Below are 14,968 nucleotides of genomic sequence, written 5' to 3'. Positions count from 1 at the left end.
TTAGCTAAGCTAACTTTATTATACATTCGTACATTTTACTGTACTGTAGATATAAACTTGAGAGATTTTTATTAGACTGTGAGGATCTATCCAGACAAATTCACATAGAGCCCTAAATGTATGCATAAAGAAAATTATTCAATCGCATTTTACGTTTTTGTAAGAAACAGAAAGAGGTAGAAATGTGTTTTGATAATTTTCTTTATGCACACATTTATACGGATGTGTATAGACGATCAATGTGTGCATAAAGAATTTATCTGAATATACCCTTCTGTATTCTCTCAAGCTCTATGAAGAATATACTAACAATGACAATTAATCATGAGAAGAATATATTGACGATGAATCATAAGAATCAAATTACAAATGAAGTATTTTAAAATATTTCTTACAAACGGAGATCGTGGTATTATAATAGTACGTGTCGATTAGAGAGAATTTTCATAAATAATAAATCTACATTCATGGCATTGCTTCAAAGTCTGTAGAAGAAATTATCTTCATTTTGCAAAATATTTTACTGTTAATATTATAGTTGAGGACTTTGTAATAAAATAACTTTGAAAGTAAAATTATATTGATTTTAACATATTCAAAAATACAAGTTTAATATATTGATTCTTCGTTGTTATTTGCGACATTTGATTTATCATTATTTTATATACCTGCTAAAATTAATATAATAAAAGTAAAGTAATGAAACATTGATCTACTGTGATGATTGTAAATCGATTAATCATATAAATCGGAGGGAAGTCGGAATCAAAAAATTTTTATGGTTTATTCTCATATCGACAAAAAAAAGCAGTTGTTATCGCAACGCGCTCATTAACCGGAAACCATAGTATCTTCGGCTTTAGCTGATACGCAGACGTTGTTGCTTCATTCTTTATCTAGCAAATGAAAGGATGCGTACACGTTATATGGAGATGCGTGTGCGGTATGGCCATTTCCTTCGAAGCACGTTGGTTCTCTCTTTCTTCTCAAAGATTGAACTCCGTAGAGAGAAAATGGTGCGCTCAGCGTGCATCTTGGAAGGAAAAGAATTATAATACGGTTTGACCTGCAAGCTATCATAAATGCGTACAGAAGTTGCTTGCTTTAACCCTTTTGACATCGAAATTTCGACAGAGTTATTCGATATTTAACATATTTATTTCACGACGTTATTGATAGATATACTGTTGCTGTTTCAAAAAAATATTATATATTTAGTTGATTCAACTAAATGCAGTTTTTGTATACTGTATACATTTTTAAAAATTGATGTAAGTACACTATATCTTTTTACAAGCTGAAGTTGATAAGAGCACACTTCTCTATTGTACATATAATCAGTAAAGTATTAAATAGTTATAAAAATGTTGAATAAATATTGTTATTGTAGTGGGAAAAAGATGAAGAATATTCCTATATAAGATGAATGATTTTTATGTAAGTTGTTTGATGAAATATATTTCTTTTGATATTTAATATATCAAATTTGGTATTTAAGTATACATTACAGGATTCTTTATAAATTAAATAAAAAGAAATCAATATTATGAAATGAATAAAATTTTTAAAACCAGAAAAAGTTTCCATTTTTTTAAAAATTCAAACTTAAGTCTGGAGGTTTTAAGAGACTTAATTTTTGATCGAAATGTATAAGTACGTATAAATAAATAACGAAATTTTAAGAAAAAGATCAAGAGTAAATCAGAATATTTTAATTATCTATTAGTGATTCAAAATTAATTAAATCTAATTAATTTAAATCTTATAACAAGTATCTATCATTTTATATAATATCATATGTATAAAGCGCAGAATTGATTTTTCTAAAATGTGTGTAATTGCACAACGAAGTTAAACACTGAACGTTAATTATGCGGTGAGAACGGAGAAGTAGCAGAAATAGCGCGCGATAAGGTTCAGTTATCTGCGTTTAATTCCCTTGACTTTTCACCGCTGTAAGGCAAATGATACGTCCGCAAAGTGTGTACGGGAATTGTTTATTCTAACTAAGCGCACAATGCGTAGAAGAATGTGTCTATAAAATTTCAAACATATCATCTTTTTGATGAATAATTGTTAAAAATTAGACGTTAATGATATATTTTTTTCATTACAGACAGCGATCATGTATACAAGTACAAACAGATAAATTAGAACTTTATTCGGAGTCTCCTAGTTACAAAAATGCATTTACTTTTATCGTTATTCTGTTTATCCTACTTCAAGTCCGATTTTTTCTTTGTATTATTTTATATTTAATATATTTAAAGAGAAAACGAAATAAATTCTTTTCAGTTTTTATTTAAATTCTTAAATCACACATAAGAGTTTTTTGAAAATGTACATATAGGCAATTGTTTTTATTTCATATATTTTATTATAAGTTCATAGAAATCTTTGAATGATATTTGTAATTATTTTCACAGATTATAATGTATTTTACACACAACTGATATAATTTTCTGATGTAATTTTAAACTCAAAATATTATTTTGAAATTAAGATTAATATGTATTAGATTTTAATGTATTCTTGAAATAAGTTTATACATTACTTTTCCTTGAATTATTGATTTTCCAAGAAAGGAGAGCAGACACATCTTGTATTACAAGAAATCATTGATGAAACAGGACGTAAATAAGATAGCAATGTGAAATGTATTATCATATCTATCAAGAGATGAGAACGTTATGCTGAAGTCTTATCTATTATATATGTTATCACGTTGCTATGTATGTTAACTGTACATGATTAATAATTTTTCCGATAAATAATGCTTTAATCATGCTCGAACTCTTCTAAACGTCACATTGCTGTCGCGCGATGATGGGAAAGATTCCCGAAATGTGAATCGTCGTGTCTATTTTTGAAGGTAACATTGGTTTATTGGCGATATTATACAATCATTACAATCTCTATACGATAAAATATTCACGGGATAACGTATCGCTAGTTCTGCTTTCATCTCGCGACCGAATTGTAGTTAATCAATCGCTTAGCGGACCGAGTCACGAGTTCTTAGTCATGGGTTCTTCCAAATTCAGCAGTCAGAATCAATGTGGCGATTCCGTCCCTCCCTCGATTCCTTCACTCTTCTCCCCGCTCACACGGTGTTCTCCCACTGTCTTCCTCTACTCTCATCTTCTCGAGCACGTCCGCTCGCTCCTCGCCGTTACGTCGAAGGCAGTGAGAACGCGGCGACGTGGTAGCGGCACTGTTCGCTACTATTATTAGTGTGCAGCTGCCTGCGAATTACTGAATGAAAACGGAGGACCGTCACGGAACAATGTACGAGAGAAAGAGAGAAAGAAAGAGAAGTGGGCTCCCCGCGCGCGCGAGATCCAGCGGCATCGTTAAACAACAGGCGTCGTCGGGCAATGATCGTAATCGGCCGAATCGCCGTCTCGCGAGCGGTAGACATGTTACAAATTAATTCTCGCTGCATATCTTCTTGATTGTTTATCGATGCCGCTTCCCGACGTATCGAACCTGATAGGGAACTGATTCTTTTCGAATATTGAAACTTTTCGTACGATTCTGGTCTTAAGACTACTTTGAATACATTTGACACACTTATTCCAATACTTGTAAAATTGATTTTACAATTTAACGCCACTAATTTTTAGGAAATAATTGATTGAAGAAGGGATTGTTTTAATTTTAAAAAGTGTTAAGATCTCAATTTTTTTTTAAAGGCACGTAGCATAATTATATACGCTCAGTATGAGATGCTATTTGAATTATTATTAAGCTGTTATTGAGTATTCCTGAATACATTTTTACAACCAGAAGAATAAAATTATACGTTGTGAAACCAAAGTTGAAAAATCATTTATCTTATATTTTTTCATTTCTCATTTTTTTTTATTTAGCTTATATAGATTATTTAAAAAATAATAATAATACCACACACACAAATGAATAGATAAATTTTTTAATTTCTAAATAATTGTCATAAAAATTTTGGACACTAAGAGAATCATTAGAACTTAATGTGCTTCGATAAAAGAAATTACGATTACGAGACGGAACAATGTAATAAATAAACTGTTAATTTTCTATTGAAATAATCGTTCAAATCTTCGTTATATTAACAATTTTTTATAGTTTATCTCCGAGCAGACATTTAAACTTTTCTGATATCTATACTTCAATGTATGTTCAATTGGTTTATATTTTATTATATCCTTTCAGCCATTTCTTAGTCTTTCCTTTTAACATTAAATTACACTGGCGTGCAATTACGCTCGTTTTCTGCGTGTATACGTCAATCTACAGTTGCGGAGCTATTAGCTTTGGAGTAAGATGACCTGTAGAAGATCAATGAGACGCATTCCCTGCGCCGACAAGCGCGGACGGCTCAGGCAACGGCCGAACGAAAATGTATGACACTTCTTCTTGCCTACATTTTTTTGTGTCGGTATGTTAAACGAGAGGCGTCGAGCAAAGCAGCGATCGCACGATAGAGTGGCAGTTAAGACGAGCGAAGAGAGAGCAAATCGTCTTCTATATGGCCAGTACTGACAATTAGAGCCAATAGCGTCTCCTCCTCCCTTTCTCCTTTCCTATATACTCTTCTCCTCCGCTTTTTCCTCCTCCTCCTCCTCTTTGACTCGTCTCGTCTTTAATCATACTGCTTTCGAGGTGTTGAATTTCTTGGTACGATGTTAATCTTCCCCTTTCTGTTAACGACGCCCGTCATCGTCGAGGGCATCTTGATGAATAACACCGACGGTCGGTCGGTTGGATGCGCGATTTAAACGCGATGCGATCGATAACGCACCGCACATGGCAAGAAGCGATCATACAAATTCCCTTGTGCGATATATCGTGGCACTAAAAAGCAAAGAAAGAGAGAAAGAGAAAACAACGGTAATATAAAACCTATTTCCGAAGCTAATGCGATTAAATAATTTGGCTTCAGTCTCAGTTTGAAGGCAGTTTAAAAGCTACGTTGTGCAATTTTTAATATCTTTGGCACGTCAGAGTGATTTTCTTACTATCTATACTACCTTTTGGTTTCTATTCAGAAAAATCAAGTTTGTCGATTGACACAATCATAGATGGTTAGAACTTTTTAAGTGATATCTTAGTACTTGTCTTTGTAAAAGAAAATATTAAAAATAAAATATTAAAACCAGGGAATGGAAGTTTATTTGTAATGAAATTACAGTTACCAGTTATTTTTTGATAACTTTACTGGTAACTGCGTTATTTTCTTTTTGGTAACTATAATAGTGGTTACATTTTTTTGGTAACAAATTTTACTTTGCACACGATTGGACATGGTTCGATTGGACACAAGCCACTCATAACGCTTGAGACTAGAAAGTCCCTATAAGGCACTCATTCGTTATGATTAGTGTCGATTTTTAAAAAATAATGGAAACGAAAAGTTACTTTCTCAAATAACAGTAACGAGTTACTTTTAAAAATCAGTAGCAGTAATTTATTACTTTTTCTACTTGATAACGATATATTGAGTAACTATAACTTGTTACTTTTAAAAAGTAACTTTCCATTTCTTGATTAAAACTTCTTATTAATCTTCTTTTTCTGTAATTGATTGTAAGATCGTACAAAGGAAAAGAAAAAGTTAGTCTGTTTTTCTCAGGTAATTTTATAAGTGTTTACAATACAATTTCAGATTTCATTTCAGATTTTAATATTTCTAAAATATATTTTTTAAACTGTTAGTCTATACAACAGATTATTATATTACTATATAGATACATATCATCCAATTTACTAAAATTTAGAGCTACATATATTATTATTACGATTTAATGTTCATTGAACTGATTTCTAATTGACAGATCCATTAAAGTTCTTCGTATACCAAAAATTAAATTAATATTAATTAATGTTAAATAAAATTAACACAAATGAGTCATATCCGTAAGGTAAGGTGGATTTTAATGTCCAAATATTTTGTGTGAATTTTTATAATTTCCAGTTCAAGCACATGTACGATTTTATGTATGTATATATATTTGTCGATTTTTCAACACAGTCCTAAACTAAAGCTGAAATATGTAATATTATATTATTAGAGTAAAATATTCTAGCTATTTTTGCCGAATTTATGACAAACTTTACTTACTTGAAAGTACAAATGCCAAAAATATAAGGTAAAATATACATTACGATTATAGTAAATCCATTCAAATAATAATTATTTAGTAAAGTAAATTTTATTTTCAAGACTGATAAGCACTAATTCTTAAGACTTTATACATTTGTATTTTTCACTGCGTAATAAAGTAAATTTTATCAGTACTAAGGCAAAAAATACTCGCCGATAAAATAAGTTCTATTAAGATATATGATAATTTATAGATTTACTTCATGAAATGTAAAAAAATATCTTATGATATAGCTATACGACGATCGCTCATTTACCAAAAAAATAAAGTAACCTTTAGATAAATGGACGCTTATCCCTATATGGATCTACCGATTTCACATAAAATTTAAGCTTAAAGCTTAAAATACTTATATATTGTAGATCCAAATAAAGCCTGTTCTACAATATAAAGTCTCAAGCCGTATAAGTCATAACCAATCATAGTCAATATTTTTTTTATATTCAACTGTGATTAGCCAATTTCTTACGATTTGCGATCCTATTGTAGAATAAGCATAAGGTTGCTTTCGGAAATGTTATTCGAATATCCCTGTGTATCATCTTATCCTTATTTAACGAGTGATATTTACGAACGCAGGCTAATTTGATCACCGAGATATGTGATGATATATTAATTGCAATAATCAGTATGTAGAAAGAACATTTTTTTTTAAATGACGTAAATAAATATTAAGTAAAAATGGATTAAGAAAAGTTCAACAAATGTTCTAATGTTAGGGTCATGTTTGTCAAGGCGGGTCTTATTACTTACAATAATATTTTTATATATTTTACAAGTTCCAGTTCAAGCAAATTATCGCGTCGATTATTTATCACACAAAAATATGATTAGGCACCAAACCCGCCTTGCTGGAATATAATGCTCCTCTTTATTCATTTGTGTTGAACTTTTCTCGGAACTGTTTTCGCTTAATATTAAATAATATTATTATAGCAAAATTAGTCAGTGAAATCGCAATTACAATCTGAATTTAACACGAGTATTAATAGTATCTGATATTAATAATAATAATACCCAGTATCAATATTACTACTGACTTATAGTTCTTATTTATATAGCTATGACTATAGTAACATTTAATATATTAATATACGTACAGAATAGTTAGTTGCGGTCGTTACGATTAATTGATATCAGCGTATCAACAATAATACGATATATCGGTACCAATTAACGCAGCATCATACCAGTGCAGTAATGATACGTTCGAGGTGCCCACGAATGTTACAGCACTGCTCTGATCTCCGGCACGTCGTGGTCCAGTCCAGACGCGATACGGAGATCACCGAGTGCGCTCGAAGCGCACCGAGCTGTTTTGGTAGAAGTGGTAGGTGCGGCACGAGGTGGGGGTGGCATCTCTCCCTCTCGACGATGTTACGGGAGGGGAATTCTCCTTCTCCCTCTTTCCTTCGCCACTGTGGCCACTCTATGTCCCTTTTTGTTGCCGCCCATTAGGCGCCACCGCAGCGTGATTCGCAACTGTGTTTCTTTATCTTCGCCGTATCCTATACGGACCTACGAACGATCGTACGCGTTCCTGCGTATTTCTTTTTCTTCCTCTCCGTCCCGTTTCTCCCTCGATCTTTTCGTCGTTCCTCCGCTCCGTCTACCACCATCATTGTCCGGCTATTTCCTTTCCGCTACTCTCTGATTCCGAGGTTCTGTGTCTCCTCTCTTGTTTTTTTTTCTTTTTTCGTTTTCTTTCCTTGCGAGACGGGACAATAGTTGTGTGAATCAGCGATAGGTGTAACAACCTTCCCACGTCTTCGCGTGGAGTTGAATCTGCGGTATGGTTTAAAGTTCTTTGATTAAAATGCACGCAGTTTAAAGTCCTTTTAAGCTCTAAACACACTGCGCATTGTATTTCGCGCATACACGCGCAAGGTATTGCACTGTTGTCTCTGATAAGACTTTGTATTAATGACCATACGATTTTTTTTCTTTCACTCCGTTTTTACACTTTTTTCTTTCTTTGACTGAAACTTCATATTATGTACATCCGTTGTCAACAATGACAAAGAATGAATAAGGATTCATAGGGCTTGAGATTTGTTATATTGTTCCCATTCAAGATTTATTTAAAGGTGAACAAAAATTCTTTTTAACTCGGCCCAAATTCATTATATTCATATATTATATTTATCAGTATATTCTTAGGAATGCAGAATAGGTAGTTTCAAGTTTGATACAGCTCGTATTTCTCTTATAGACAAAACAACATGTTTACTGTTCACAAGACATGTGTAACTATCTTTGCACACATTCATATTGTATATCAAGATACCTGCAAACTGATGTAAATTGTCATTTTGATGTCAAAATGAATAAATATCAACTTGCTGTCTAAATAGTGAATAGACTGAATTATCGACTTTAAATTTGTTTTATTGTATTAAAATTTTATTCAAATGTTTTTTTCTGATTGTAAAAGATATAATACATTTATTAATATTGTATATAAATACACATTCAAGGTTATCATATTTTCTTTAAGAAAAATTATTTTTTATCCTACATTGTCAATTATTCTGTTCTTTCTCTCTCTCTCTCTCTCTCTCTCTCTCTCTCTCTCTCTCTCTCTCTCTCTTTCTCTCTCTATCAGTTGTTCATTAACAATTTGTCAATTATTTGCATTTACAAATAATCCTTAAATTATCTACTAAAATAAGAAGCAGTCTACTTGAAATTTAAGAAAATTTTAATTCTTATTTTTATTATTCGTTTATAATTAAAAACTTAATGTATAGCGTAATGTGAGAGTGATTCATAATTGACTCTTGATTTAATTTCGACATTTCACATGTGTATGTAATTTTGTATACATGTGAAGATATAAGAGATTGATTGGAGAGCTCTGTGTGTGAGTGAAAGTTGGAGTAAAAGAGCAGAAAATGTAATTGTTTAAAAAAAAATATACATTTCATATTTTATCCTTATATTATTTCTTAATTTAAAAACTTATGTTTTCGACGTTTTGTTAAGACAAATTTTATTCTCTAATTTTCTTTTGCATGGCGAATAAAATACTGATAATATTGAAAATCTGTAGTTTTGTATAACATGAACTATAGACTTTTTTCAATACCATTGATACTCTTCAAAATGTACTTTTCATTATTCAAAGAATTTGTAGATGAGAAATAAGAACTCGATAAATAATTTTGAAATATCTATATCTATATATACATATATATATAAATGAGATCCTTTCTTTAATCTTATTTATTCTTATATATAAATTTTCTTATTTTTTTTAACTATAATTCTTATATATAATTATATTTATTTTTATTCTTCATTCTCTCATTCTTATTTAATCTTAAGTCTAAAACATATACACACACAATTAAAAAAGCACAGGCAATAGGAACAGGGAACAATAAACTTCAATCTATCAAAAACTGTGTATCTTGAACTTATCTGGGACACTACTGTGTCTCTAGATATACGGTTTCTGATAATTCAAAATCTATTATCCCTGTTTCTATTGCCTGTGCTTTTCAATTACATTTCAGATTTTATTCTATTTTCTTAAACTTATTTATCTTTACTTAATTTCATTATTTTTTCGATTTAATTTAGTGTTTATCTTTTTCTAATTCTAAGAATTCACGAGATTAATGTCAGTTTTACATTGGTGAAAACTTATCTTAATTCTTTTAGTGCTATAGGCTGAAAAATTAAGTAAAAATATATAAAGTAAATATATCCAGCAAAGTTGCATATTGTGTGTGAGTATTATGGACAAAGTTACACATCCGCTCAGATTGCCGCAAGCATTATAGACATATTTACACGTTCGATCTTAATAGTAAACAAAAGTATTAAAAACAAAAATTGAAATGTCAGCATAGACAGTGCCCTATAAGCGCAAAATATTCCAGAATGTTATATAATTATTATTAAAAAATTAAAATAAGTTATTATAATATTTCGAAAATACAATATTTTTTAATATTATGAGAGTATTCTATAGAGATTATATGTCTACTTATATAATATCCTAACTATTATATTTTAATATCCCTGAAATATTATTAAAATATTTATAAATATTAATCATTCTTAATTTAGTGCAATTTGAATTCACAATCCAGTAATGAAAAGTTCTTATCAGTTTATGCTGCATCTTGTGCTAAAATAACGTTTTCATGATTTTAAGTACATATCCAGTTCTATAATTACGTGTCAAAATTATTTTCAGTTTTTAAACGTATACTTATACTAAACAGTTGTAACAGGTTTTACAAATTAAATTTTGTTATAATACTTTTTAATGTTTATACAATATTACTGTACCATTAAATAATGTTACTTTTAATAATAATGCAATATTATCAAGAGTGGACATATAACTTTCTATTAATATTTCGAGAATATTATTTAATATTATATAATTTTAATACAATTATATATAATTTTAATTATATAATTTTAATACAATATTTTTAAAGTGTTACATTTAATATTTTAAGAATATGTCTAAAATATTACTTAATATCAAATAATATAATTCAAATAATATGATTCATTTAAAATTAATCAGCATTGAAAGGGTTAAAACAAAAATTAAAATTATCTACGTAAAAAAATCGCTTTCTACTTACAGAATAATTATCTTGACATTATTAGTCAGCTTTATGACAAAGAAGAAATTTATATTATCAACAGAACTTCAGTTAGTATTGTTTTTTCTATTTCATATTTTTTCCTTCTACATCCTTTGCTAAGAAAATTCACTCGTCTTCCTTTGGTCGATGATTACGATACCTCGAAACTTTTATCGCTCCCCCGCATTTTCTCCAGAGAGCAGCTCAAGTTTCACCGTATCTTTCGACCTTTAGCCTCGCTCGATTCCGGTCACCTATATACAGTGGACTTAAAGTTCGACGTTCGATAATTTGTTCGAGGCAAATAGGCAGTGTAAAATCTAGCGATGCAAAGTGGAATGCACGAAGAACTATCATATAGAAAACGACTGAACTCGATACTAAAAACCTCGAGAGTAACAAAACCGAACAAAAACCTGATCTCTTGAGCAACTGCGCGCCATGTGGGCGCCACTTGCGTTTGGTTCAATTCTCGTTCTCGTTTACCTCCTGCATCATTATTATGATGTCCCTTCTGTTCCATGCCTGTTTCTGTTTCTTTCCCATCATTTTTGAAACTTTGTCTTTATTTTTCTCACGAACAGAATCACAGGTAAAATACAATGTGTTTTGCACAGCTTAGCAATCCCTTTTAACAATCTCATGTTTATTTATTTATAAGAAAGATACATAAAGCAACAAAATAAAATTTCTTCACACATAATTTCTTTATACTTTTTTCAGTTTTTTACTTAAATTATAATAATGCTACACTTTATTGTACATCTTGCTAAAATATTATTTAAAAAATTAAAAATAAAAATTATAGATAAAAATTATCGATTATTGAAATTAACATGAGCAAAATTAACATTATTGATTTTTCAAATTTATAATAAAATTGGTTACGAAATTAAAAATTTTTAAATGAGTCAGTGGATTTTCTCTTTACTCCAAAATTACCTTTTGTGTTTTAAGTGCCTACCTACCTAATTTAAAAAATTTTAGTGTCCCAGATAGCAAGTTGATGTCAAAATGTCGTCATAAATGTTTTTCCTAGAAAATAAAAATTTTTTAAGTCGACCAATAATGATATTTAGAATATAATGAATGATTAATTTTGGGGTAAAATCTACTGACTTATCTGAATTTTTAATTTTGTAATCAATTTTATAATAAATTGGAAAATAGAAAATATTGTATATTAACAATAACAATAAAATTATGCTAAATTTAAATAAAATTATTGTCGATAAAGTTTATTGTGTTATGTTTTTTTAAATACATATAAATAAAGTACAAAATTATGAACTTGCACGCTAATTAACACTTTAAAACGCGTGAAATAAATTGTTAATATTGTGTAAAAAACACAATATTAACTGCCAAGAGAATAATGGGTTTAGTTGAAAATGTTAAGTCTTAATTTTTGTATGTTTCTATTTGAAAATGACGCTCGGTAAAAACAATAAAGCTTTGTAATGCGAATGCATTTCAAAAAACAAAGTATTGAGAGAAAAGTTTTTGCTTCTTTTTTTATAAATAATATTCCATTAAAGTAGTTAACGGTAAATAATTAAACTTAAATTCTAATAGAATCAATGTCTTTAACGGTCTTAATTGGATCTTAAGTGCTTTATTCTGTGTGAATTTATATCCTATGATATCCTTTAAGTTGTGCGCTAAAACTGTACGGTCGAATTAGATTCAATATTTAATATCTATTGTTTAAATTCTAATGGTCGACACTTGAAATCATTATTATTCATATTGTTATAATTTTATAATGTGAGTAACCATGCGACTGAAGAATACGTGGATCAGTCACACAGATTTCCTGCATTCTCTTATCTACTTGAAGGTTTAGATTATATGCTACATTACTCATTACGGCGAAACGTGTGGCTACAAAAATAAGCACGGTAGTCCAAAGCCAATATCTCACATTATCTGAGAACACTCGAAGATAAACAGAAATTCGAACTCTACACGCGTGCATTCTCAATCGTAACAAATATTTGCCTCCTGACCTCGAGATAGAGAGGAAGAAGGGTTGAGAAATGCATTATATCTAATGCTTAACATTCTTCGATCGTGTGTGGACATAACTAGCTGAACTTATCTGGCAAATAAATGAGAAATACCCAAAGTACTATCATCAAATTACCTTTGTATTTTACATTTATACATATATATGTATATTATATAAATGTATATATATATATATATATATATACATATATATAAATATATATATATATATATATACATTTATATATATATATATATTAGGTGTTGGAATTAATTCGTAGCGTTTTACAAGTGATGGGAAGTACTTTCATTAATGTATTTTTTAATGCTCATGTGAAATAAATAACATTCTTTCATTAAAAAACGCTACGAATTAATTCCAACACCTAATATATAAATGTATACATATATATAATATCTTATATGCATTTATCATATATACATGTAAGAAGGTATTATATGTTATATATAAGAATCACTTAATTGGACATCTTCAGGTCTAACTTTGTAGGAATCATGTTAAAAACTGTTTTTATTTAATTCATGCGCACTTTAAATAATTCATACTAAACAATTAATTTTCTTCAAAATTTTTTCAATATACACACACACACACATATATATATATATATATAAAATATATTATTATGTACATTAGATACATTATTACAATCTACGCAACTAGGGACTGAAGGAGATAAAAATATTTTTTATAACATTTATTCTTCCAAATTAGTATATGATTCATGTTATACATTTATTATATGATTCTGTGCCTCTTTGTGTTGTATTTTTATTTTTATAATAAAAGATTTCTTTCTCTGCTGTGATATTGCAATGATTTTTGTGTATATATATCGCTTTATACAATAAAAATTAATTTATTTAATTAAAATTCAATATTAAACAACGAAATCACAAAAAAATTCATACCATAAAAACGTATTTTAATAGAAATTTGATTCGTTATATAAAAAAAAATGCTATAAAATATACTATAGTGCTTTGGTTTTCCGTCATCAACAGAAATAGCGGCAAGTCATCCTGTCTACAGATTTTTGTCGCGCGATGGGAACAATTTTAACTTTAACTGGAACTATAGCGGTTTCGTATGATACGCGGGTTCCTGACGTTCTCGTTTTCGCTGTCTCTTTTTTTCCTTTCGCCGTCCTTTCGCAATGACGTCTCCTTCGAAAGAAAGAGATAAACTGGACGGTGCGAGATATCACGCAGTTGTACGACTTTTTTGTCAAAGGTAACGCGTTATAACATTTTGAAAATTATTTCTGCGCTTATTTTATTTATCTTGAAAATTAGTTGTTTATTTAAAAATGACTGGCTTGAATAAAATTATAAAAGGTATACTATACAAATATATAGGTTACGATTATTAAAAAAAGTTTATTTTGAATTGAATAAGCAGGAATTACACAAGATTACAAAAAATTTTTTTGGAAAGAAATTCAAACGAGAGTATGTGTTTCTTATAGATTTTGGGTCACTGAATCCGAATTCGTAAACTCCATTACGTCGTTTTTTAAAAATAATAAAGGAAAATAATAGAAAATCTGAGAAAATTGAAACTTTTGAGGAAAAAGCAAAAGTAAATATGACCTTAAAATACGATTGTAAAATTTAAATATATTTTGATAAATTAAATAAAGTGGAAAAAATGAAAAAAATTTGCTATGTTACACTTGCAGCTGCACTTTATTTAATTCACCAAAATATATTTAAATCTGTTTTGCAATCGCATAATGTAATATTTATTTACTTTTGTTCTTTCCTCAAATATTACAATTTCCACAGATTTTCTATCATTTTTTTCTTGATCATCTAAAAACCTGGACATGATGTGGAGCAAAACAACTTGCGAACACGAACTCAAAATCTATAAGCGATATCTATCTTGGTTCGAATTCCTCTCCCAAAATCATTTTTTGTAGTTATTTATAGTATTATTTATATAACATTATTTTTAATTTTATAATATGTTATTTGTAACATAAAATTTATATTATTATTATTTATAATATTGCTGCAAGATATACGATAGAATGTACAATATTTTCCTTTTTCTATTTCCAAATAAAAAATTAATCTTGATTGTTGTGCATTTACTTTATGTCTTTTTTGATAATTAATTCATTAAACATTTAAATTCTCGATTTAATATTTTAACTTGATTATTAATTTAAA

Source organism: Acromyrmex echinatior, chromosome 3 (genome assembly GCF_024713525.1).
Source record: "Acromyrmex echinatior isolate Ae372 chromosome 3, ASM2471352v2, whole genome shotgun sequence".
In the NCBI taxonomy this organism is placed as follows: Eukaryota; Metazoa; Arthropoda; class Insecta; order Hymenoptera; family Formicidae; genus Acromyrmex; species Acromyrmex echinatior.
This window is presented reverse-complemented; position numbering follows the sequence as displayed.